The 26,939-nt window shown below is 39.7% G+C and overlaps 1 long non-coding RNA gene across 3 annotated transcripts in view; it reads left to right on the forward strand.

Moving 5' to 3' along the window:
• The window catches only part of LOC125484804, a 64,393-nt gene that overhangs the window by 18,111 nt on the left and 19,343 nt on the right, over nt 1-26,939 (forward strand). For 2 of the 3 annotated variants that reach the window (XR_007263623.1, XR_007263622.1), the window contains exon 4: nt 14,151-14,247. This is a non-coding gene — a long non-coding RNA (uncharacterized LOC125484804). Of the gene's footprint in view, nt 1-14,150; nt 14,248-22,629; nt 22,735-26,939 lie in introns of those variants that run through there. The other variant, XR_007263624.1, reaches the window with a different exon arrangement.

A 26,939-nucleotide genomic window follows, 5' to 3' on the forward strand; every position in this document is an offset into this window, starting at 1 on the left:
CACGACCCCCCTCCACCCCTTCTAGAAATGATTCCCTCCACCTTGCTGCCCCTTCAGGCCCCCCTTGGACCTATCTTAATGATCAACGGATGGACACAAGCAATGAATGTACCCTAGACTATTTCAACAAACAGCCGTTAAATCTGATTGACCTGACTCCTGACCGCTCTCTTTGCAGTTCCTTGGCTGAAAGTTTGCAATCCTCCTGACTGCTGGTGCTGGCCCTAAAGCTTGGACCATTGCCAAATCCCTGGACTGCAGTTGGACAGATCCCCTGATGATGAATATCTGAAGCTGATGACTGACCATGACCAAGCCCCTGCATTGTGTGGACTATGCTTCTGACAGATAGTATTGAAACCTCCTGAGTGTTAGTAGCACCCCCTAGAGTAGATTGAGGGCTGGTCCCATCCAGTTACCGACATGTCCATTTGGTTGTATACACGTGCAGTGTGTTTGACAAGCAGGCAGCTGGGCATGCAGAAGGTGTTAGGTTCATGTCTCGGTGTGTGCTATACATAAAGACATACTCCATACCAGAGATAGTAGGAACTGCAGATGCTGGAGAATCTGAGATAACAAGGTGTAGAGCTGGATGAACACAGCAGGCCAAGCAGCATCAGAGGAGCATTTTCTGAAGAAGGGTCTAGGCCCAAAACGTCAGCCTTCCTGCTCCTCTGATGCTGCTTGGCCTGCTGTGTTCATCCAGCTCTACACCGTGTTATCTCAGATACCAGACAGATTCGTACTGATAAGCTTCACAAGCACTCTGTGTATCTAAGGACCACATCAACATGGCAGTTCTGGTAGCCTTTGGCTCTGGCTGAAGCGTCAACTCTCTAATGGTCTCTATGAGCATGCAATTAGGCACAAAGTGAGTGAACCCCAAGAGAGCAATTGAACAGCCCTGAGATGCATCCTGTTCTAAACCATGAGTTGCTGTTTCCCCCGGGGGACTGTGCTGCAGCCTAGGGGTCTTGTGGTGCAGTGGAAGTGTCACTGTCTCTGAGCCGGGAAGCTCGGATAAAGTTCTCACTGCTTCAGAAGTGTGTATTAACATCGCTGAACAATGTCTGGCTTGTTTTGTCAGTTTGGTAAGATAGAGAATTGAATATTAATTAGGTGAGTTTCAGCATTAACAAGACGTTTCTTAAGCAATACTCCCCTTAATTGGCAATTCTCAACTGCCTTGTGAGAAACACGCCTCACCCTTTGGCAAGAGCATAAAAAATGCAACAAGATTTTCCTGACATCAACGCAGGTCTCATCGGATTTCTTGTCTGATTCTGTCACAAATCTCGCCACATCATTCAAACCCCTTAAGATTCCACCCTGTGATCTAATCTTGTTGAACTCAGTGTTTAGTTCAGAAGACCTGTAAATGCCCAGTCAAAAGACGAGACACTGTTCTTTGACCTTGCATTGAGCATCTTTGGAACATTGTAACAGGCCAAGATAGAAAAGTCAAAGCTGGAGCAAAGTGTGCATTTAAAATAACAAGCTACCGAAGTTTAGTCTTGCACTTGCAGGCTGAACAGAGATGTTCTAAACTGATCATCTTTATCTTGTTTAATCTGCCCACTGTAGAAGAAACCACATTGTGAATAGTGAATGAAGTATGCTAAATTTGACAAATTTATAGGTAAATGGGGATCATTATTTAAAGGGATGACAGTAGGTAGGCAATGGCATATAGTACAATTAAAGAGCACATGGATAAACTTCATTCCAGTCTGGCATAAAAATAAAACAGGAAACGGAGTGGTATCTAAAAAGGAAAGTTAGAAGTTTTATTAACTTTGAGGAATATGCACACAAATTGGCCAAAAAAAAAGCGACTGACATGAGAATTGGGAACAGTTTAGATTCCAGCAAAATTAGACAAAGAGACTGATTGCTGGGCAGAAAACAGGGTTTGAGAGTGAGTTTGCAAGGAACATACAAACCGATAGTAAAAGTCTCTATAGGTATGTGAAGAGAAAGAGATTAGAAAGATGGATATAGATGTCCTATGCTCTGAAATAGATGACAAACCAATTAAATACATGCTTTAGTTCTGCCTTCACAAAGGAAGACACAAATAAAATCATAAAAATATGGGGGATCTCGGGGTTGACTGGCAAGGAGGAATTGCAAGAAATTAATTAGTAAGGAATTGATATTGGGGAAACTAACAGGATTAAATGCAGATTAATCCCCAGGGCCTTCATCCCAGAGTACTTAAGCAAGTAGCCCTAGACAAAGCAGATATGCTAGTGTTTATCTTCTAAAATTCTGCACACTCTGGTACAGTTGCTATAGATTGGTGGCTAGCTAATGTAACCGCACAACTTAAGAAGGGAGGCAAGAGAAAAACAACAAATTATAGACCAGTTAACTTGATATTGGAAATGGGGAAAATGCTGGAGTCCATTATAGAAGATGTGTTGAGCAGAGAACTTAGAAGAAAGTGACAGGATTGGACATAATCAGCATGGATTTCTGAAGGGGAAGTTCTGCTTGATGAATCTGCTGGATTTTTTTGAGAATGTAACTAGTAGAGTAGATCAGAGAGAGTCAGTGAATGTGGTTTACTTGGATTTTCAGAAGGCTTTTGAAAAGGTCCCAAATAAGAGGTTAGCATGCAAAATTAAAGTGCATAGGAGTGGGGGTCTTCTACTGAACTGGATTGAGAATGGGTTTACAGGAGTAAATAAAGTGTAGGATTATATAGGTGTTTTTCAATTGGCAGGCAATAACTAATGGGGTATTTCAGGGTCAATGCTTGGATGCCAGCTATTCATAATATATATTAACGATTTTGATGAGGAAACTATGTGTCATATCTCCAAGTTTGCAGATGACACAAAGTTATGTGGGAGAGTATGCCTTGACAAGGATGCAGAGAAGCTTTAGTACAATTTGGACAAGTTAGGTGGGGAAATACATTGCAGATGCAGTATAATGTGGATAAATATGAGGTTATTTACTTTGATTGTACAAACAGGCAGGCATATTATTTTCTGAATGGGGATAGATTGAGAAAATGGGAGATGCAATGAGATCTGGGTGTCCTTGTACACTAGTTGCTGAAAGTAAGTATGTAAGTGCAACAGGTGGTAAAGAAGGCATGTGGTATTTTGGCCTTCATAGCAAGAGGATTCAAGTACAAGAACAGGGCTGTCTTGCTACAACTGTATAGAGCATTGGTAAGACCACAGCTGAAGTATTATATGCCATTTTGGTCATAATCAGAAGAAGAATGTTCTGACTATTGAGGGAATGCAATAGAGTTTACCAGACTGATTCCTGAGATGGGAGGACTGATGTATGGGGAGACACTGGATCGGTTAGGATTATATCCATGGGAGTTTAGGAGAATGAGGGGGCAACTTGTAGAAACCTATAAAATTCTAACAGGCATTAGACAGAGTAGATGCAGAAAAGATCTTTTTGACTGGGAAATCCAAAGCCAGGAGTCACAGCTAAGGATAAGGGGTAGACGTTTTTGGACAGAGATGAGGAATTTCTTCATCCAAAGAGTGGTGAGCCTGTGGAATTCTCTGCCAGACCAAACTGTTGAGGCCAAAACACTGGAGAATTTTAAGAAAGATGTAGATATAGTTTTTAGGATAAATTGAATGAAAAGATATGGAGAAAAAGCGGGAACTGGATACTAATTTGAATGATCAGCCATGATCATATTGAATGGCCTACTTCTGCTCCTATATTCAGTGTTTTAATATTTCTATTACTGTTTCACCTAGAAGGACTGTTACTGGTCTCGGATGATGCGAAGGGATAAGATGAAAGGGCAGGTATTATGCCTTTATCAGTTGCATGGAAATGCTTTATAGCAAAAGTGGGGTTGGCGGCACTGGGCATGACTGAAGCATAGGCATTGCAGATGTTTTGGAAATGGTCCCTTCAGAATATTGATATGGGAATGAAAGAAGTGTTTTGTTGTGGCAGATACAGCAGGAGATGATTGATTGAACACTGAGCTGGTTGAGTGGAATTAAAGACAAATGGGACCTTATTGTGTGGTTCTCGATGGAGGGGGAGCTATAAGAGCAGATGTGTAAATTATAATGGACAGGGTTGAACTATCTTGTTCTGTTCATAAAAGACATGCATGAACAGGGCATGTGATTAGCTATTTGCTGATTTGATTGAAAAACATAGTATTTTCATGGTATGTGGGGTAGCATGGTGGCTCAGTGGTTAGCACTGCTGCCTTACAGCGCCAGGGACCCAGGTTCAATTCCACCCTTGGGCAACTGTGTGAAGTTTGCACATTCTCCTCATGAGTTTCTTCCGGGTGCTCCGCTTTCTGCCGACAATCCAAAGATGTGTAACTTAGGTGGATTGGCCATGCTAAATTGGACATAGTGTGCAGGGATGTTCAGGCTAGGTGGATTAGCCATGGGAAATGCAGTGTTACGGGGATAGGGCAGGGATGCTGTTCGGAGGCGGGGTGTGTGGTGTGGACTCAATGGGCTGAATAGCCTGCTTCCACCTTGTAGGGATTCTATGACCAGAAATATGCATACTTAAAAAAAATCATTAATAGAATGTGGGAGTCACTGGCTGGGTTAACAATTGATGCCCAGCTCTCATTGCCTTTGAACTGAATGGCTTCCGAAGCTACTTCGGAGAGTCAGCCACATTGCTGTGAGTCTGGAGTCACATGTAGGCCAGACTGGGCAGATTTGACACATTTCCTTTCCTAGAGGACATTAGTGAACCAGTTGAATTTTTACAACAATTGACAATGGTTTCATGGTCATCATTTAAACTTTTAATTCAAGATTTTTATTGAATTCAAATTCCACCATTTGCCATTGTGGGATTTGAACTCAGGTCCCCAGAACTTTACCTGGGTGTTTGGGTTAATAATTCAGGGACAATACCATAATGCCATTTCCGCCCCCCCCCATGCTAGCCACCAATGTTCCTTGTTGTCTTGGAATAACAAAAAACATAGAACAGGAACAGGCCTTATGGCCCACCAAGACTGCGCTGACACATGATGCCTTTCTAAATGAAAAACCTACTGCCTCTATGCGGTCCATATCCCTCTATTCATGTATCTGTCAAGATGCTTCTGAACCATTGCTATTGTAGTCACCTCCTCTGGCAGCACATTCCAGGCACTTACCGCCTTTTTGTGTAAAAGAAAACTTGCCTCATCTCCTTTAAACTTACCCTGTTTTACTTTAAACCTATGTCCCCTAGTAATTGACATTTCTACCCTGGAAAAAAGACTCCAACTATCTATTCTATCCATGCCTCGCATAATTTTGTAAGCTCTTATCAGTCATCCCTTCTCCTTTAATGTTTGAGTGAAAACAAACCAAGTTTGTCAAATCTCTCCTCATAGCTATTACGTACCAAACTGGGCAAAACTCTTTCTGTATCCTCTCCAAAGCCTCCACATCCTTCTGGTAGTGTGGAGAACAGAACTGTATACAATATTCCAAATGTAACTAAAGTTCGATATACAGCTGCAACATGACTTGCTCATTTTTATACTCTACATCCGGACTGACAAAGGCAAGCATGCCGTATGCCTGCTTGACCACCTTATCCACAGTGTGCCACTTTCGGGGCACTATGGACCTGTACACCTAGATCCCTATGTATGATTATGCTACTAAGGGTTCTGCCATTCACTGTATACTTATCTCCTGTGTTAAATCATCCAAAATGTGTCACTTCACATTTGTAAGCATTAAGCTCCATCTGCCACTTCTAAGCTCAAATCTTCATCATATCTATATCCACCGGCAATCTCCTCACTATCCACAGCTCCATAATCTTTGTGTTGTTCATAAGCTTACTAATAATGCCACTTACATTCTCCTCCAAAGCATTTATATATTTTGCAAACAAGAGGCGTTCCAGCACTGATCCCTGCGGAACACCACTGGTCAGAGATCTCCAGTCAGAAAAAGTACCCTTCCACCACTACTCTCTGTCTTCTATGACTAAGCCAGTTCTGTATCCATCTTACCACCTCACCACAAATCCGATGTGACTTCAACTTTTATGTCAGCCTGCAATGAGGGAACTTATCAAAGTCCTTGCCAAAGTCTTTTTGACAACATCAACTACTCTACCCATATCAATCATCTTCTTAACGTTCTCAAAAAACTCAACAATTTTGTGAGGCATGACCTCCCCAGTGCTGCCCATCACTAATAAATGCATAATTTTTCCAACTGTGAGTAAATCCTATCCCTAAGAATCTTCTCCAGTAATTTCCCTACCACCGATGTAAGGCTCACCAGCATGTAATTTCCCTGATTATCCCTGTTGTCCTTCTTAAACTGAGAAGCAATGTTGGCTATTCTCCAATCCCCTGGGACCGCTCCTGTGATTAAAAAGGACGCAAAGATTTTGTACAAGACCCCAGAAATTTCCCCACCTTCATCCCCCAGCATTCTGGGATAGATCCCAACAGATCCTGGTGACTTATCCACCTTAATGTTTTTCAAAATGTACCCCTCCCGAGCCTTGCCATTCACCATGTCCTTCTCCTTTATGAATACCGATGCAAAGTATTCATTCAGGACCTCACACAATCCTCCGGCTCCACACGTAAATTCCCTCCTTTATCTTTGAGTAGACCTACCCTTTCTCTAGCTACCCTCTTTGCTCCATATAAATGCATAAAATGCCTTGGGAGTTTCCTTAATTCTGTTTGCCAAAGACATTTCATGGCCCCTTTTAGACCTTCTAATTCCTCGTTTGAGTTCCCTCTTGCTATCTTTGCATTCTCCGAGGTCTCTTTCCGACTTCAGTTTCCAAAACCTAATATATGCCTTCTTTTCCTTTTTGACTAAGCTCACAATTTCTCTTGTCATCCAACGTATCTGAATCTTGCCATCCTTATCCTTCATATTGCTACATACCAAGTAATGCGTCCTACTCATATAACAATATGCTATATAAACAATTTGTTGCATGCGTTTTTATTGCATGATTGAAAGATGCCAGTTAACTCGTGAGGGCAAGTCAAGAAAGGTCGACGTTTGAATGAAGTTTATAATCAATAACTCACTATGGAGATAAACAAAACAAAGAGGTGTGGATGCTGGAGGTCTGAAACTAAAATAGTAATTGCTGGAGGAACTCAGCAGGTCTGGCAGCCTCTACGGATAGAAAACAGAGTTAACATTTTAAATCCTTTGACTCTTCTTCAGAACTCACCATGGAGAACCTCTTCATATGTGCATGTATACTGCATTTCATATACCTGATGCTTTTTTTAAACTCCCAGTCATTAATTGCAAAACGATGAGTGAAAGCAGTATTTAAAAAAAAATTTAGAGTGTGTTTAGAAGCTGGTAAGGCTACTCCATTGCTCATTCCTAGCTACCCAAAGCAGATAACGATGAGAATTCTACATAACCCGCTGTACCCTATTTTAGTGGAACACTTGCACTCTTCTTCAGAAGCCTCTTTTTCACAGCAATATTCAAATTCTGCACCACCAAGCAACTATTTAAGGTATTTTATGGGGCTCTTATTGAAATATATAATTTGAGAATACTGAGTTAATTGAATTAAACCACTAAATACAGCCAGATTGCCTGTTGGAGGGCCCAGATGTTTTCCCACAGGAAAAAGAGAGAAAATTACAACATTTCCTGTATTCCAACAGTTACTACGCTTCGTTGACAGCGATGGCTTGGGAAGACCCAAGGTTGTGGAAGTAACTATATAAATACACATCTTTCTTTTTACATTTTCCTTCCTCTATTACAATCACAGAACATAATTCTTAACATGTACATAAATTAACATTTTTGGAAGGTGTGGTAACATTTTTGCTCCTTTTGTTAGTCTGTTTGTTGTATATATGTCTCCAAGATTAATGGATGCATTTCAAAAAAAACTTTGGGTACACAAATTGAATACGTGCCAAGGAAGAACTGATGTTTTTGGCAAAGATACAAATACAGATCCAGGATCAGATTTAAAGGGGTCATTAACATTGGGGGATAGGGTGAATTGTTCTTCTTTTAGTATATTTTTGGTTTGTGTGTATCATTTAAACTGTTGTTGACTGTTTTAGGAAGTTGAGGATTGACTCAATTGCTAAATGCAATTTCTCACACAAAATGTGAACAACATTTTCAGAGCAGTTGTACATGGATTGACCTGAAGTCCTCTCAGTGAGATGGAGATTCTTAATAAAAGGTTTCTTTTTTGTAGTTACGAACTTCAACCAGGCAGCCAAAAAACTTCAACGAAGAGGTATGCAATTGTATTAACAATGAGTGAATATACATGGCAGAGATATTTACTCTTCAAATCCCCTTTTCATTTTTGTAGGTATTCCACTAGTTAACAAGGAATTTACATTAGTTTTATGAGCTAGACTTCAAAGTTGGACGTGCATGAGAGAATATGATTTTATTTTCCAAACTGTTTGAAGCCTGCAAGAACAATACTCCTGTCATTTTGTCGTGTGTAACTACCTGAAGGCAGAATGTCGAAAATCTACCTTAACATTAGAACTAAAAGGAGAAACAGAGTTAATATTTTGAGTCTGGTATGACTGCAGTTCTGAAAAGGAGTCATGTTGGACTTGAAAGTTAACTGTGTTTCTCTCTCCGCAGATGCTACCACGCCGGCTGAGTTCTTGCAGCCTTTTCTGTTTTAGTTCATTGCTAACAGTAGTATTGATGAAATTGCAAATTTTGGAGCACAGAATATCAAGGTTTCATATTTTTACTGGTCTGTTTTGTGTACCAACCTCAACAGCTGAAATGCCAGCCCTGCCATGGCAGGGATACCAAGATTTACAGATGAGCTCTAATTGTTTGTAAACAATTTGTTTAATGTGTTAAGCGAAGCAGATAAATGTCCGGCTGTTCAGCAATTTGTGAATTACTGCTAACTGTAAACCCCTTGCCTGTCATTTTACTTGCGAATGTTCCATCAAATCTCAAAACGACATTAGAGACGCAATCAACATGAGCTGTTTGTTTTTAGTTTAAACTTTTTTTGCTTCATTAAGATAGATATATTTTAGGTTGACATTGTGCAATGAATGATAAGTAAGATCAGAGTTTCTTTTGATTCATATATTTGTTGATTTTGTTTAGTTGATAATAGGATGAATAGCACAATGATCAAAGTAAATAAACTACAATGCAAACAGTTTTCAGTTTTCTGCATATAGTATGTTTTACTATCACTTTATTTCATTATTCTGGAATGCACTGCCTGAAAAAGTGGTGGTAAAGCAACTTTCAGAAATTTCCAGAGCTGTGGAGGGAGATGAGGAGAGTGGAACTGATTGAGTACCTCATTCAAAGATACCATGTGCAGTGTTGTCTCCTTTTTTTTGTACGATTCTAAGATTGTTCTGTGTGTAATGGGTTTGTTTCCACCAGTAATGTAATAGGTATTAGTCAATCACACTAATTAATTTGTAGGCGGGTTAGTTGCTTCCTGCTGAGTAATCAGCTTTTTGTCTTGCAGTTATTAATCAGACAGGGAGTTGCATGTCTGTTGTGTACTGAAAAATCAGAACTCTCATATCTAGGTATGATTTATCAATTCCAAGATGACACTTAACGTAGAGTTTTGGGTGAACTGATTTTGTAAAAGCAAGTTAAAAATTTGTTGTTACTATAGATTGTAGTTTATAATTTGAACTTTACAGCTTTGAAATATCCTTTCAAAAACAAGTCTTCATTTATATGCTAAGTATAAAATGTAAACCAGTATTACTGGTGTAAGTGGTCTCCATTTTGGAATGTGATTAAAAAGCAAAACACCAGTAATTCATATGAAATCAGCGTGTCATGTCTTATTTAATTAAATAATTCTCAACAAATTGTTTAAACTACAATGATAACGTTTTAAAATCCATTAAATTCATGACCTTCAGATCTAATGTAGATTAGTTTTCACTTAGGCTGTTCTCAAAACCTTTCCACTCTACAGTTCAGTTGCGGGCCATATCAAAATATATGTTGCTGATGTGACATAATTGTTACTTACATTTTGCAGCTGTCTGATAATGAATTGCTGGAGATTTGGGCATCAATGTCTTTTTGACAGCCTCTGAGCAATGCTAGATATCTTTGTTTTATAAAGTGGCTGCACCAATTAGCGGTTATTCTGAAATCTTTAGTGGGCTCAGAGTTTGATTTGGCCCACAATGTGTAAGTATACATATGCATGACATTTCTGGTGATAATGGAACCATTCTGATAATTTTTGAGGACCCATTCCCATTTATGGTCTCAAGATCAGGTCGCAGGTGTTCTCCCTTATCATTGCACATTTGGTCTTGTGCACCCTCTTTTGAATGGGTTCTTTCTTCCAAAATAATTCTCACAATGGTTTTTCAAATAAGACACAAGCTGCAGCACAGTTATTTGATCAGTTCACAAATATTATAAAGCTTAAAGCCAGCTTTATACTTCATTCATTTTGTGGGTGGACCCATTCCTGTCATGTGCGGTCTACCCTGTGTGGACTAAGACTTTTGCGCATCTTCTTTGCATCATGGCCCATGTTACCTCCTTGATCTCAATTAATGAAAAAGGTATAATCCTCTACAAGTATTTCTGAGTTGAAAAATTAAGGCTGCCTCCCAATGAGTGCAGTCCTAAATATGCATTTATGAGCTGAAAATAGTGGTGGGATTTGACATCTTTGCCACCTAAACATGCATTTTGGCACTCAGAAAATTGGGTTATTTTGAATGCAGTGTCAGCTGCTGTGCCATGATCTACAGTAAAAGTAGATTAAGGATATTTGGAATCTACTACTGTAATTTACAAAGTCTGTCAGATGGTAATATGTACTGGAATCTACAACGTCTGAAATTTTAATGGGAAGCTTCTTTTATGGCATTGCTATGGAAGATCCTTTGGGAGATACTTTGCTTCATAAGATATAACATTGAATGCACAATATATTCAGCTGCTTGGGTGGAGCGTATACCCTTTAAGGCCACAGTGTCTAATTGTTGTGCCTTTCTGAGGCCAATTAAATGCAGATATCAAGGTCAACTGGAAGTGTAAAAATAGTACACAATGTTTGATATTTTTCCTTTCGAAATGCTTTGAAAATTCCCTGCCTTTACCATGCTGCCTCTTCGTCTCCTTCTCAAAACGTACCTATTTGATAAAATTTTTAACTACCTCCCCACATGTTTACACGATGACATAGCATCTTTACTCTTATTTATATTTTTCTTTGCATTGCATGAAATGTATCTTGCTGATTAAAGGCAAATTATTTAATATAGTTAAGATAAATCAAGTTTTAACTAAATTTTTCCTTAAGTGTCTTCAAAACGATGAATATATATCTTGGCTGTATTGCAACTAAACAACAGTCACTGGGAAGCCATTGATTGTCGGTGATGGATCAGTTTAATATTGAGAATCAGCACAGGATTTCTTTTACCTCTGTGCCTTGTTATTTAGTACTTAGGTGTTGTGGCTTGTGTTTTCAAAAGGATGAGTGACAACGATTATCTAGTAGCCATTCATTCACCCTTTTCATCTTTGGAATAACGAAAGCACCATGGAAGGGGGTTGTAATAGCCCGGATAGTGAATACCCAGGCTTCCAATTTACTAGTTCTGAGGAAGGGTCACCGGACCCGAAACGTTAACTCTGTTTTCTCCTTCACAGATGCTGCCAGACCTGCTGAGCTTTTCCAGCAACTTTGGTTTTGTTCCAATTTACTAGCATAGGCCAGTTTCAGCCCCTTTAAACCTTTAAATATCCGAAGGTATAATTATTTGACCCTGGAAACACCCATGGACAGGTACTGTTCAAATCACTTAAGATGCAACCACACCCATCTTACATTTAATGTTAAAATAGACAGTAAAATAGAATTTTTTTCAACATGAAAAATACAGTGAGAAGTTTTATAAGCTGCCCTACCACGGCACGTACATTAATAACAGGAGTCAAACATACTATTTTTCTGATGAAGGGTCTCGGCCCGAAACGTCAGCCTTTCTGCTCCTATGATGCTGCTTGGCCTGCTGTGTTCGTCCAGCCCTGCACCTTGTTGTCTCAAAATTAAGACAAAGTTCTTCGTAATTCAGGCAACAGCTCCTGAGCTTGGGGAAAGCCGATTAAGGAACGATGGAATACCTGGAAGACGCAGCCGGGATGAGACCACCATGCCGGGCCACTGGAAGCCTCCATAGAAGAACACTGCTATGCCAGGCTGAGACGGTCACTCCTGGACATGACCGTCTGTTGGGACGCTGGAATACCTGGAAGCCAATGCTGGAGAAGACCTCCAAACCGAGACGAGACTGCCACGCTGGCCCGGGAGATGCCTTCCACCGAAGCCGTTTGAAGAAATTGGGATGAATCTTACTAACCGGAAACATTGAGAAAAAAAGCTGAAAAAGAGAAAAGTGGACAGATCAGATGAGCTCCGGGCCAGATGGAAACATACCAACAAAGTAATGATTTTATGCAAATTAGGATAATGTTACCTGAGCAGAAACTGGTTGCTCTTTAACTGCGGACTAACTGGGGAATCATATTGCACCAGGTTGAAGCATACTAAACCAGCTCCAGGCAAACGGATAATGCAAAACCTTGAGACGCTATCAACACTCTTTAATTGGTTCGAATCAACAAAGCAGTAATGAAATGATGAAATAGATGGAAATAAATCTAGCAACTGCTTGTAAGGAGTCAAAAAAGTAACGCCAAATTATAATAAAGGAAACATCATTCTGAAGAAGGGTCCAGACCCGAAACGTCAGCTTTCCTGCTCTTCTGATGCTGCCTGGCCTGCTGCGTTCCTCCAGCTCCATACCTTGTTATCTCAGACTCCAGCATCGGCAGTTCCTACTATCTCATAATTGGAAGGATATGTCTTGCATGGCCTATTTTAAATGAACAATGAGTCTCTAGTGCTCAAACAAATTTATTGGACCTATCCTAATTGGTATGTTTTTCAAGCTATAATAAGTTGAGCACAGAACATATATTTGTAGGCTATTACAGACATAGATTCTTCTAGACTACATTATTACATGTGCCAGATGCAACACTGTGAAACAGCCTTCAGTACCCCACGAAGGTGTTCCAACCTGACAGGAAACTGCTTAGAAGGAATTTGATTTTCTTTTAATTTTCAACAGTTAAATTAGTTCATTGTATGAGTTTAATTATTGTACAATATTATTGTCATAAAATGATGTCTAGCTTCAATATAAGAGCTGTTTTCCTGCTTGAGGGTACAAGAGGCCCAGACACATGACAGGAAGGTAGATAAATATCTGCAGAAGTAATGCCAAGAGTACAGCTCCAATGACCTAGGCACAGTACAAAGAGTGTAGTTCATTCACAAAATTAATCAATAGCAGTAAAAGTATTCTCAAATGCCATATCCTACCAACTACATTATGAGCCTCAGCCATTGTTCGGTTCAGCTGTTTGAGGTTAAGCAAGGATGTAGGATGAACTGTGAAAATCCAAAATAGCAGCATGGCATCAAATTAGCTGCGCCATGATCTGCTTGCTCCTCATGCTGCTGGAGGACCTTATATGTGAACATACTAACCCCTTTACACGTACCAGTTTACATCAGAAGGAGCATGCATGGTGTGATTTACACATGGTTGATTATCAATCTGCTTATCTTTCCAACTATGGCACGTACAGAGATTGGAAACAAGTAAGCAAATCATCAATTTTTTAAGCTGATGATTATATTTTAACCCATAGGATTGTCAGCATTTTGCAAGATTCAAACAGCTTTGTCATTGAAATTTGAAGTTGTCAGTATCAAACAAATTGATTGGACGGTCGTCCCAAAGACTGTTACAAATAATCACAATCAGATGTTATACTCTTTGACTGTTGATTACGCATGAACTTAAGATAGAAGTGTGTACAGATGAGTTGATAATTTTTGAGTTGCAATTCTAGTCGTGCTTATTTCATGTTTGACCTTAAACAAGTCATGAAATATGAAATATGAAAAAGGAAAAGGAAATAAAGGATTTGCTAAATTGCTCCTTTAAAACCTTTAAGCTTTAAAGCTTATTGTTTGAAACAGAAGAATTTTTCTGCACAAAAATCAAAGAACATGAACATGAATAAGTGCACTCAATATTAAGTAGTTATGTTAAAAATAATCTTTTTCTTACGCAGTTCTTAGGGACCAAGGATGACTTCCTTCCACTTCGATGTTGTAGGTGCTAACTCCAAACTGAATTGCCCAGTGCTGGATTCACACACCCTGTTGCAGGTGAGGCAAGTGATGTTTGATGTGGCAAACAAGTGGGATGCTCAGATTTTCACATGATCTTACTGTTTACACTTGGTCTCCATCTGAGCCTGTCTGAGATGGTTGATACCTTTGCAGTTGCTTCTGCTTCAGTTTGGGCCGTAGAGCAGTAGATTCCCATGAGTCAGTGGGGTATTGCATTTTTATGAGAGCAAGCACGTGATCTACAGGGAACAATGTCATCTGTTCTTTTGTATGTGTTGGCGACATGGACAATGTATATCAGAGAGCTCAAATTCACAGAAAAGTTTCAACAGCAATTCCTCCACAAAATCCTGCAAATCCCAAAGTGAAAAGGTGCTCCAGTGTTAGTAATCTCTGTCAGGCCAACATCCCCAACATTAAAGGTCAATTTGGTGCATTGGGTGAACTATACCACAGCATGCTTGACAGAAGACAGCCAAAATATGGCCTCTACTCTGAGAGCATCATCACTGCAAGCAATTACCAGAAGGGCAAAGAAAACACTCCAAGGATGTCATAGAATCATTGAATGCCTACAGTGCAGAAAAGAGGCCATTCCGCCCATCAACTCTGCACTGACCCTCTAAAGAGCACCCCACCCTGACCCACATTCCCTCAACCTTGTACACCATCCCTGTAACCCCAAATGCTAACCCACCTAGCATATCCCTGAACACTATGGGGCAATTTCTAGCATGGCCAATCCACCTAATCTGTACATACTTGGACTGTGGAAAGAAACTGGAGCACCATGAAGAAACCCACACAGACACAGGGAGAATGTGCAAACTCCACACAGACAGTTGCCCAAGGTTGGATTCAAACCTGGGTCTCTGACGCAGTGATAACTACTGTGCCACCTTTGATATTCTCAAAGATATTAAAGGTAGTGAGTACATTTGCTTATTCTAAATCAAATTTATTAGCTCAAATTTCCTTCTTCTCAAATTTGATTTGCGTCCTCCCAAAAACACTTAGATAGTTATCAGAAAGAGGAAGATTAACCCATTTGGTCTGAGAAACATTTCAAAAATTCTTCTAAGGGTTGAAATTTCTTAGGTTGTCTTCTTAGTTGCTTTAAGGTTGTCCCTTCAAATCTCCTAATGCCTCATGATTGCAAACTCATGGTTCATCATAAGTGTCACAAGCCTCTTAAGTGCTGCTAGATTCTTGTGATGCTAGCTATCTTGTGACAAAACTCTCATGGTTCTAATGTTCCTTAACTCAGAACACTTGCACTTTTCAACTCTTCCCTTCTCCCTTATCTTGGCTAGCTCAGAAATTAAGCTCTCTGTACAGCCCTTCAAATATCAAAGGTTTTAAATCTTTTCACCTAGCACATGGGATTTCAACTGAGTTCTGCTTTAAAGAAAGTAGGCTTGTTCTAAACTAAACTGCTTGAAAACATAACCATACACAGGAATCTACTCTCCCTTGTAATTAACTTCTTGTTTATGCCATTTGATTTACTATTGTTTATTTCCCAGGCTGCTTAGTCACAATATCAGTTACTGGGGAAAAGAAAAAATTGTTTTTACAAGAAATCATCTTGCAGAGAAACCTAATTCTTAAAGGATCATCATCCTAGCTTATCATATAGATATTTCTCGCCCAAAAGCAGAAGGGTCTTTAGTTACAAACATTTCTGAACTTACCACAAAGTTGTCTGATGGAATTATATCAATCTTTAAGACAAGTTGCAGCTATATTAAAATAAGGAGATTATTTGTACTTGGAAGATATTAACTTGCATTATTTGAAGACTCACGGCACTGCACACGCAATTACCAGTTTGGAAATAAAGTAGGGTATGGGATCGGTATTATCATGAGTTTTACTTAATTTCAAAGAATTACGTTTGGACACCCCGTTTTTAGCAGTTCACTATAGGAACACACGTGTTAATCAGATCAAACATTTTGGACAGTTTTCTCTTGGTGTACTTGGCGCCTAGATGTAATCAGTTAATTTTTGTACTGCTAAAGCTAGTTCACATTTAACATTATGACGAAGGATCACCACCCGAGTAGATAATAATGGGATAAAAATAATAATTAAGGGGTGGTGTGCCTCAAAAACCCAGTAACTATTTCCCTTCCTTTTTTGGAATGCAGATTTAAAATGTTATTAAGGAACAGGATGAGCACTATGTTTGACTTATGTAATGGTTCGACTTATTTTATTTTCATATTATTTATTCCACCTAAGACAGCACTGGTATTTATTAAACCATTTAGGACATCACTAATGATAGTTGACTTGGCAGTCCCCAGTTCTTGAGTGGGTTACTAACTGAAATTTCATTCTGCACAAGTATAAGAAAGTTAATTTTAAAAAAAACCAAATTTAGAAAGAAAATCAGACAGGGTATGCTATTCAGCTCCTCGACCCTGTTCAAACCCCTCAATTCGTTTATCTCTAATCTGTATCTTAACTCATTGACCTGTTTTGGCATATCCTTTTATGCCTTTGTTAGACTATAAAACCATAAGGTAATAACAATAAATAGTCAATCTCAGATTTAAAGTTGTTAATTGAGCTCTTTTTTTTCAGGGGAGTTCACTTCCACCATCAATAGGCATTTGTGTGTATTCTGTATTCTTTCAGGTGTATGCCAACCAAGAGAAATGACAAAAACTGTCTACCTGTTTCAAATGAAAAACATACATGGCTCTTAAAATGCTGACAGAAATAAGTTTAAACTTGAAGATATGGGAAAATGACAAATTAAACCGCAAGTGCAATGAGACATTGATTCATTATAACTTTAATGTCCAAGTACAGGCAATATTCGATTACTTATAATTGAGGCAGCAGTTCTGCACCTGGACAGAACCAGAACTGATGTCCTAGGGAATGTATTTGCAAGTTCAGCCAGAGAGGATTTAAACTAACATGGCAGGGGGCTGGGAACCTGTAGGCAGTCAGATGACAAGGAAATAAGGATGAAAACAAAAAACCAGAATGGGAAATAAGAAAGGTGATAGGCAGAGAATTCAAGGGCTAGAATTGATTAGGGCCACATGAACAGGACTAATAATGCTAAAAAGACTTGAGCCTGAATGCAAGGAGTGTTTGCAATAACATAGATGAATTAGCTGTGCAAATGGATCTAAACAGCTATGAAATAGTAGGGATTTACAGGGATGTGGTTGCAGGGTGACCTGAAATGGGAAATGAATATCCAGGGGTTTTCAATTTTTAAAAAGGTCAGACGAAAGGGAAAGGAGTTGGGGTAGCACTGCTGATTTTAAAAAAACGGACATTAGTGCAATTATGAGGAAGGATGTTAGTTCTGGTCAACTAGAATCTGTATATAATGAACTTAGAAACACCAAGGGGCAGAAAACAATAGTAGGGAATGTATACAGTAGTGGTATTGAGGAGGTCATTAAAAAGGAAATTTAAGATCAAAAAGTAAAGGTACGGCTGTAATTATGCATTTAGATTTGGCAAATCAAATCAGTAGCAATATATAGATGAGGAATTCTTAGAGGGTATATACAGAAGTTTTGTGAATCAATGCATTGAGGAACCAACTAAAGAAAAGTCCATCCTTGTTGGGGTATTGTGGAATGAGGAAGGAATAATTGATTGTCTAGTTGTGTGTGTGGGCCTTTAGGGAAGAGTGACCACAACAAGAGAGAATTCTTCAATAAGATGGAGAGTGAAGTAGTTGTTTCTGAGACCAGGATCCTGACTTTATATAAAGGAAATTATGATGGAGTATGAGGCATAAGCTAGCTATGACAAATTGTGCACCGTAATTTAAAAGGATGACGGTCGATAGGCAATGGCATACATTTAAAAAGCACATGGATGAATTGCAAAAGTTATTCATCCCAGTCTGACTTAAAAACAAAATGGGAAACATGGTCAGACCATGGCTGAAAAGGAAATTAGGGAAAGTATTAAATCCAGGGAAGAGGCAGACAAGTTGGCTATAAAAGTTAACAGGCCTGAGGATTGGGAACAGTCTAGATTCCAGCAAAGGAAGACAAAGAGACTGATTAAGAAGATGAAAATAGAGCAAGAGATTGAGCTTGTAAGGAACATAAAAACTGATACTAAAGTTCCTATAGAAATGTGAAAGAAAAAGATTAGTAAAGACAAAAAAGATGCCCTACAGTCAGAAACAGAAGAATTTATAATAGGGAACAAAGAGATGGCAGACCAATTAAATACATATTTTAGTTCTGACTTCACAAAAAAAAGACATAAATAGCATCCCAAACAAATTGGAGAACACAGGAACGAATGGGAAGGAGGAATGGAAAGAAATTAATATTAGTAGGAAAATATTGTTGGGGACATTACTGGGAGTAAAGGCAGATAAATCCCCAGCATCTGTTAACCTTCATACCAAACTACTAAGATGAGTGACCCTGGAAATGGAAGATATGCTTGCGGTTATCTTCTAAAATTCTATAGACTCTGGAACAATTCCCATGGATTGGAAGTTGGCGAATGTAACCCCACTATCTAAAAAGGACGGCAGAGAGAAAACAACAAGTTGAGGGGGCATCTCATGGAAACTTATAGAATTATAACAGGAATACACAGGGTAGATGTAGGAAGGATGTTTTTATTGACTGGGAAGTCTAGAATTAAGTCTAAGGATATTGGCTAGGACTTTTAGGATGGAGATGAACAATGAACCTGTGGAATTCTATGTCGCAGGAAACTGCTGAGACCAAAGCATTGCAGACTTTTAAGAAATATGTAGATGTAGTTCTTGGGACTAATGGGATCAAAGAATATGGGGAGAAAGCAGGAACTGGGTACAGAGTTGGATAATTAGCCATGATCATGTTCAATGGGAGAGTAGGCTTGAAGGACCAGATGGCCTACCTCTGCTCCTAAATTCTGTGTTTCTATGTTAATGTTAAGGTTTATTACGAGGGGAATTGCATGCAATGGTGGGGAGGGCTATGCTGCAGTTCAGCAGGGCATCGGTGTACTGTATCTGGAGTACTGTATACGTTGCTGGTCACCGTACTTATGGAAGGATTTTCATGCAATTGAAGCATTTCCAAGAAAGTATACTAGACTAATGCCTGGAAATGAATGGCTTACCTTGTGAGGAAATGCTAATCAGGCTAAGCCTGTATCCACTGGATTGTAGAAGAGTAAGAGGTGACTTAATCGTAATCGATAAGATTCCAAGGGAATGATCAAATGAATGATGAAAACATGTTTCTTCTTGTGTGAGAATTTAGACCTAGATTTCATAGTTTAAAAATAAGGGGCACCCTTTTAAAACAGAGCTAAGGAGAGTTGAGAGTCTTTGGAAATATCACGTTTATTCCCTGCATCCAAATTGTTGATATAGATTATGAATAGCTGAAACCCCAGCACTAATAATTACAGTACCCTCCAAGCTACGGCCTGCCAATTTGAAAATTACCATTCTTTTCCTACTCTTGGTTTTCTGTCTATTAACCAGTTCTCAATCCCTGACATCCTGTGTGCTCTAATTTCATTTACTAATGTCTTGTACCAGAGCAGAATTTTAAAATATTTCTAAGGGAGAGGTTGTTAGATTCTCAATTACCAAGGGCATGAAAGATTATCAGGGATACACAGGAATATAGAGTTTTGGTTAAGTCATGATGTTATTGAATACTGGAGTAGGCTCAAAGGGCTGAGTGGCCTATTCTTATTCTTTATTCGTATGTTCATATAAAGAACTGGGCATTTTGAAAATAATGATTGGATTAGGCAGAGTCAATATGGATTTATGTATTGGAAATAATGTGTTGACAAACTTTTGAAGTTTTTGAGGATGTAACAATGGAAGTAGATTAAGGGGAAGAGGTGGATGTGTTTTTTATCTTTAGACACTCATGGGACATGGGCATTGCTGGCTGGCTAGCATTTATTGCCCATCCCTAGTTGCCCTTGAGAAGATGGTGGTGAGCTGCCTTCTTGAACTGCAGCAGTCCACCTGCTGTGGGTTGACCCACAATGCCCTTTGGGAGGGAATTCCAGGTTTTGACCCAGCGACAGATAAGGAATGGCAATATGTTTCCGAGTCAGGATGGTGATTGGCTTGGAGGGGAACTTGTATAAGTAGATTTTTAGAAGGCTTTTGGTAGGTTCCCACACAAGAGGTTATTAAATGAAATTAAAGCGCATGAGATTAGAGGGAATATACTGTCATGGTTTGAGAATTGGTTAATAGACAGAAAACCAAGAGTAGGAGAAAACAAATCATTTTCAAATTGGCAGGCTGCAACTTGTCAGGCACTGCAATGATTAGCACTTGGGTTTCAGCTATTCACAATCAATATCAATGATTTGTATATGGGGAATTAATGTTATACTTCCAAGTTTTTAGGTGTTACAAAACTAGATGGTGGGAGTTATGAGGAGGATGCAAATACACTTCAAGGGAATTTAGAGAGGCTGAGTAAGTGGGCAAAAATTTGGCAGATGGAGTATAATGTGGAGATCTATAAGGTTATACAGTTTGGTAGGAAAAGCAGAGCTACAGAGTATTTATTGGCAAGAGACTGGGGCGTGTTAAACTTCAAAGGGACTCAGATGTCCTTGTTCATGAGTTATTGAATGTTAACATGCAGTTACAGTAAGCAATTAAAGCGAATTATACGTTGGCATTTATTATAAGAGTATAGGAGCTAAGATGTCTCGGTGAAATTTTGTTTTATTGTTCATTAATGGGATGTTGGTGTCACTAGTTCAATGAGCATTTATTGCCGATGCTTAGTTATGCTTGAGAAGCTGGTCATGAGCTGCTGTCTTGAATTGCTACAGTCCTTGGGGTATAGTAATTAAATCCACAGTGCCGTTAGGAAAAGAGTTCCAGGTTTTTGACCATGCAGCATTAGAGTGGCATATAGTTCCAAGTCAGGATGATGTGTGGCATGGAGGAGCAATTACAGGTTTGGTCATGTTTTCATGCTTTTGCTGCTTTTCTAAGTAGTAGTGATTGTGGGTTTGGAAGTTGCAAAGGAATGTGGGTGAGTTGCTACAGTGTATCTTGTAGATTGAACACAGAGCTGTTAATGTGCATTGGCAGTGAGTGGAGTGAATGTATAAAGTGGTGGATGGGATACCAGTGGAGCAGTTTGCTTTGTCCTGAACAGTGTGGAGCTTCTTGTGTATACAGAGCTGCACTTGTTGATGAAATTGGTGAGTATTCCATCGCACTCTTGACTTGTGCCTAAGATGGTAGACAGGCTCTGAGGAGACTGGAGGTGAATTCCCACTTCTGACCTGCACTGGTAGCCACAGTATTTATGTGGCTGGTCCAGCTTAGTGTCTGGTCAATGCTAGGACCTAAGATGTTGATAGCAGAAGATTCAATGTTGGTAATGCCATTGAATTTCAAAGGGAGATTGTTAGATTTTCTCTTGTTAGTGGTAGCCATTGTCTGGCACTTGTGTGGCCTGAATGTTACTTGCAACTTATCAGCTGAAGCCCGAAAGTTGTCCAGGTTTTGCATATGGACACAGGCTGCTTCAGCATCTGAGGAGCTGCAAATGGTGTTGAACATGGTGTAAGTATCAGCAATTATTGCCAGTTCCAATTTTATGATAAAAGGAAGGTTATTGTTGAAGCAGTTGAAGATGGTTGGACCTAGGACAATAACTGGAGGAACTATTGCACTGATGACCTGGAACTGAGATAATTCACTTCCAACATTCACAACCGTTTTTCCTATGTGTTATGCACAACACCAACCAAAAAAGAGTTTTCCCCCAGATTCCTCGTGACTTCAGTTTTAGGGATGCTTGATATAACACTTATTTAGCTGTTGCCTCTGTGTCAGGGGCAGTGACTCTCACTTCTCCTCTTGAAATCAGCTCTTTTGTTCAATTGGGTCAAAGGTGTAATGGCCCTGACAGAACCCAAATTGAGTATCATTGATCAGGCCATTGCTGTGCAAATATTGATGATTGGCATTGTCAAAGTTGCCTTTCACCACTTTGATGATTGAGAAGAAGCTGATAAAACTGTAAATTGTCAGTTTGGACTTGTCCTACTTTTTATTGTACATTTGTGGGCAATTTTCCATATAGTTAGGTGATGCTCATGTTGTAACTGTACTGGAACAGCTTGGCTAGGGGCACAGCTAGTTCTGGAGCACAAATCTTCAGTAATAGTGCTGGGATTCTATTGAGGCTTATGGACTTTTCTGTATTCAATGCTTTAAGCTGTTTTTTGAGTGAAGTGATTCAAATTAGCTGAAACCTGACATCTATGATCTGCCTGAGGAGAAGATCAAATGGATCATTTGATACTTCCAGTAAGATGGCGGCGGAGTAGGATGCTCCAGATGGAGCTTGTCTACTCCGTCTGTTCTTTTCCCTTATTTTCTTCCCTGTCTTCCTCCCAACTGTGATTTTTCTTCAGTGGCCTGAAATGGGGATGCTAGTGACCAGCATGCCTCAAACGGGGACAGCAGTGACTCGCAGTCTGGTGTGGGAACTGGGGCAGAGGCCTGATGCGGAGTGAGGCTGCAGCCAGCAGTCAGACCACATGGAGGTCCCTGCACTGGTCTCCTGCAGGGAGCCCTTGGAAAGAGACTGTGATGATTGTCTTTAAAACTTTGCTTCTTGTTTTTTTGACCTATGGTTATACTGTTAATAGGTGCAATGTAACTTTGTTTTCTTCATTTTTCTATTCTGTAACAAAGGATTGTACTTAGGTACTACCTAAGATGGCACTGTGTGTTGGTGACATTGTTACACTGTAACTAATCTTGTAACTGATGAAGCTGTACCTTAGTACCTTTGTGCCTAAGATGGCACTGTAAGTGGCGACTTATAAACTTTTCACTGTACTCATTTGAGTACATGTGACAATAAAGCCAGTTCAGTTCCAGTTCAATCCATCCACTTGGCACTTCTGAGGATGGAGCTATTGAGCTTACGAACTCCACACAGTCATTTTTCTGATGTAATTGATGGTTGCTATATAAATAAAATTGATATTTAAATATAACACAGCATTGACACATAAAAGATGGATAATTTATTCTACTAATTTTAACAATTGTTATTTGTAATGACATACTTGTACGAATAAGCCTCTAGTGCTATGCCTTAATGCTGCAGGAATCTAGTATACCAAATTATTTAATGCTGTTTGCTCTCTTAAAAGATTCTGTGTAAGTTATGAATTACATTTTTGTTTGCTATACTAAACAACATGCACTAGGAATGTTGTGTTTAAGTATCATACTGTACTGCATTATCGATTGTCTTGGGTATTTTCTGCTGTTGTACTGGCAAAGATATAATGGAATCTCTTCTACAATTTCCTGAGGTTACCATTGGTACATATTGTGAAATTCACACCACTGCAAACATGGCATGTCTTTTTTTTTCACTTATGGAATGTGGCCACGCTGCTGGGCCAGTATTTATTGTTCATTCCTGGATGCCCTCGAGAAGATGGTAGTAAGCTGCAATGTTTTTGTCGTATCCACCAGAACTATCTGAGTTACTTTGTGCTGGTTCACTGTCACCAGTCCTTCTTACTGGTATCAGTCTAAGTTATTGATAGTTTTTGGGGGAAAAATGCCCATACAACATCTTTGGCAGCACTTCGGCCCAATCCTGATAAACAGAATAAGTTTATTACATAGTAACTGAATAGCTAGTTATTTTCAGGTATCTCAGATGTGATATATGTTATCAGACATCAGGTGATACTTGAGAAGGTACACATGACAGTTAGTTTGCAACTTAGAAACTGGTTAGTTCCTCCCAGAAGCAATCTTTTGTATTCTGATGGGTGGAGTTTATTTTGTGATGTCAGCTGCTTTGGTGGCTGCTAAAATCTAGCATGAACACCTCCTCAATAAAATCTTGTTGTTTTAAACACTACAACCCGAAATCCTTCTTAAAATCTCTCACAAGGAGGAATCTGGCAATGAAGATTGAAGCTGCTTTGAAATCCATTGGGGTAAACCATTGATTCATCAAAAAAAGCCATGGTCCTCTCTACAGATCTCAGAGGCACTTTGAACAAAAAGACAGATGCAGTCAGCAAGGATAAAAGAAAATTCACCCAAGTGAAGAAGTGAACAGTGCAGAAGAAGCTCACCATGTGCTCCACACTGAAGGAACACTGAGTGATGAGTACCCTACATGGAAGGAAATGTTTTGATCTAGGGGGATAGACTTGGAAAGAAATGGACAGCCTCAGAAATACTTTGTTTTAAATGGGAAAAAGCATGCAGGTACTAAATTTTCCAGGGCACATTGTGCTATGCAGGCACTTTCCATTTTAAAAAAAAAAGCAGGAAATTCCAGCGCTGTGGGCCCATATGATGAAAATACAGACAGCTGAAACACCTACACAAGAGATTCCATTATTTTGTTCAAGCTAATAAAAAATTGAAGCAAATGTAGCCCTCCATGTGTTCCTCAGTATAATGAGGGGAAAACCTTTGAAACTCACGAGGAGTCTGGTACAACTAGAGAAGCTGTGTTCCAAAACTTATGAAGAAATAGTAGGGATTTTACAGAACCATTTTTCACCAAAACCATTGGTGTTTGCTGAAAGGGTCTGATTCCACAAACACAATCAGCAATCCAACTCCTAGTTTATAGGAAGTAAAATGTTGTACATTTGGAGGCACTTAAATGATGCTATCAGAGACAGACTGGTGTGTATTTTAAGCTGCCACCATTGGCTGGGCCAACATTTGTTGCCTGGGCTAGCTGCGCTTGAGAAGGTGGTGGTGAGCTGCCTCCTTGAACTGCTGCAGTATGTAGACCTACGATGTGGTTAGGGAGGCACTTCTAGGATTTTGACCCAGTGACACTGAAGAAACCATGATATATTTCAAAGTCAGGATTGTGAGCGGCAAGGAGGGGTACTTGCAGGTGGTGTTCCCATGTACTTGCTGCCCTTGTCCTTCTAGATAGAAGTAGTTGTGGGTTTGAAAGGTGCTTTCTCACGAACCTTGGCAAGTTATTGCAGTGTGTCTTGTAGATAATAGACACTGCTGCTACTGAGCATTGGTGATAGTGGGAGTAGATGTTTGTGGATGTGATGTCAATTGAGTAGAGTGCTTTGTCCTGAATGGTGTCAACACTCTTGAGAGTTGGAGCTGCACTCATCCAGAACACTGGGAAGTATTCCATCACACTCCTCACTTGTACCTTATGGATGGTGGACAGGCTTTGGGGAGTCAGGAGGTGAGTTACTTGCTGCAGTATTCCTAGTCACTGGCCTACACTTGTAGAACAGCATTTATATAATGAGTCCAGTTGAGTTTTTGGTCAGTGGTAACCCCCCAAAATGTTGATAGTTTGATATTCAGTGATGGTAATGCCATTGAATGTCAAGGGGCAGTGGGTGGATTGTTTCTCATTGGAGATGGTAATTGCCTATGGCGCAAGTGTTACTTACCACTTTCCAGCCCACACCTCGATATTGTCCAGATTTTGATGCATTTGGAAATGAACTGCTTCAGTATCTGAGGAATTGCAATATGTTGCTGAATGTTGTGCAATCATCAGCGAACATACCTACTCCTGATCTTATGATGGAGGGAAGATCATTGATGAAGCAGCTGAAGATGGTTGGGATTAACTACCCGGAGGAACTCCTGCAGTGATGTCCTAGAGCTGAGATGACTGTCCTCCAACAATCATAACTATCTTCCTCTGTGCCTGTTTTCCCCTCAAGTCCCTTTGAGTCCAGTTTTGCTCATTGATGCCTCACTTTGTCAAATGAGGCCTTGATCTCAAGGGCTTCATTCTCACCTCACCTGTGGAATTCAGCACTTTTGTCCATGTTTGAACCAAGTCTGTGATGAGGTCAGGAGCCGATGGCCCAGGTGGAACCTAAACTGAGCATCAATGAGCAGGTTATTGCTGAGGAAGTGCTGCTTGACAGTACTGTTTATCACACTTTCCATCACTTCATTGATGAACTCCCATATTTTATTACATATTCAGGCATAAGTTTGTTAAATTAGGTGATTGAACTTTCATACGTCAAAATCTATGGTGGAACTTGGATCCAGTACCATCACTCTGTCCAATGGCTTTACATCATCCATGTCCCCATACCAGTCAATAGGGTGCAGGTATGGCTGGAGTGACTGGGGAGAGTGTTTATAAATTTGTATCCATTACCTAGTTGTCTGTATTGATACAGAGGGCTCTGCTATAACATGATTGTTGCACTGGAATGCAACTTCGTGTTATAGAAATTCATGCTATATAAATAATGGGGCCTATGGGAAAACAGGGTTAGGGGCACAAAGGACACAAAAATTATATTTTTCAAAATTCTTCCTCACCCGTGTAGCTTCATTCTTATAGCTGCAGTTATAATGACAGTTTATCAGACAGGTGATGCTGCAAAGAGGCAATACATTTACAAATCTGACCTTGTATTTGCAAAGAAGTGACAGCTGGGCTTTAAGTAGAATTCTGCCATTGGAAATCCCAATAGTCAGTATTGCATGATAGTGTGAACATGTTCCAAAAGAAGTGAGCAGTGCAAAATTGAGAGAGATAGAGCTCACAGCCAGCAACCTTCCATAAAACTCCCCGAAATCAACACATCAGCAATTTTTAGTAAAATTCCCTCCTCCATTTAAATGCTGATCTGACCTGACATTCCATCGGCACAGACTTCTAGATAGATTTACAGATAAGTGAAGCAGAGGAATCTGACCTTCCTTTCACTATGTAGCC

The sequence above is a fragment of the Rhincodon typus genome, chromosome 14, assembly GCF_021869965.1.
Source record: "Rhincodon typus isolate 14 chromosome 14, sRhiTyp1.1, whole genome shotgun sequence".
Taxonomy (NCBI): domain Eukaryota; kingdom Metazoa; phylum Chordata; class Chondrichthyes; order Orectolobiformes; family Rhincodontidae; genus Rhincodon; species Rhincodon typus.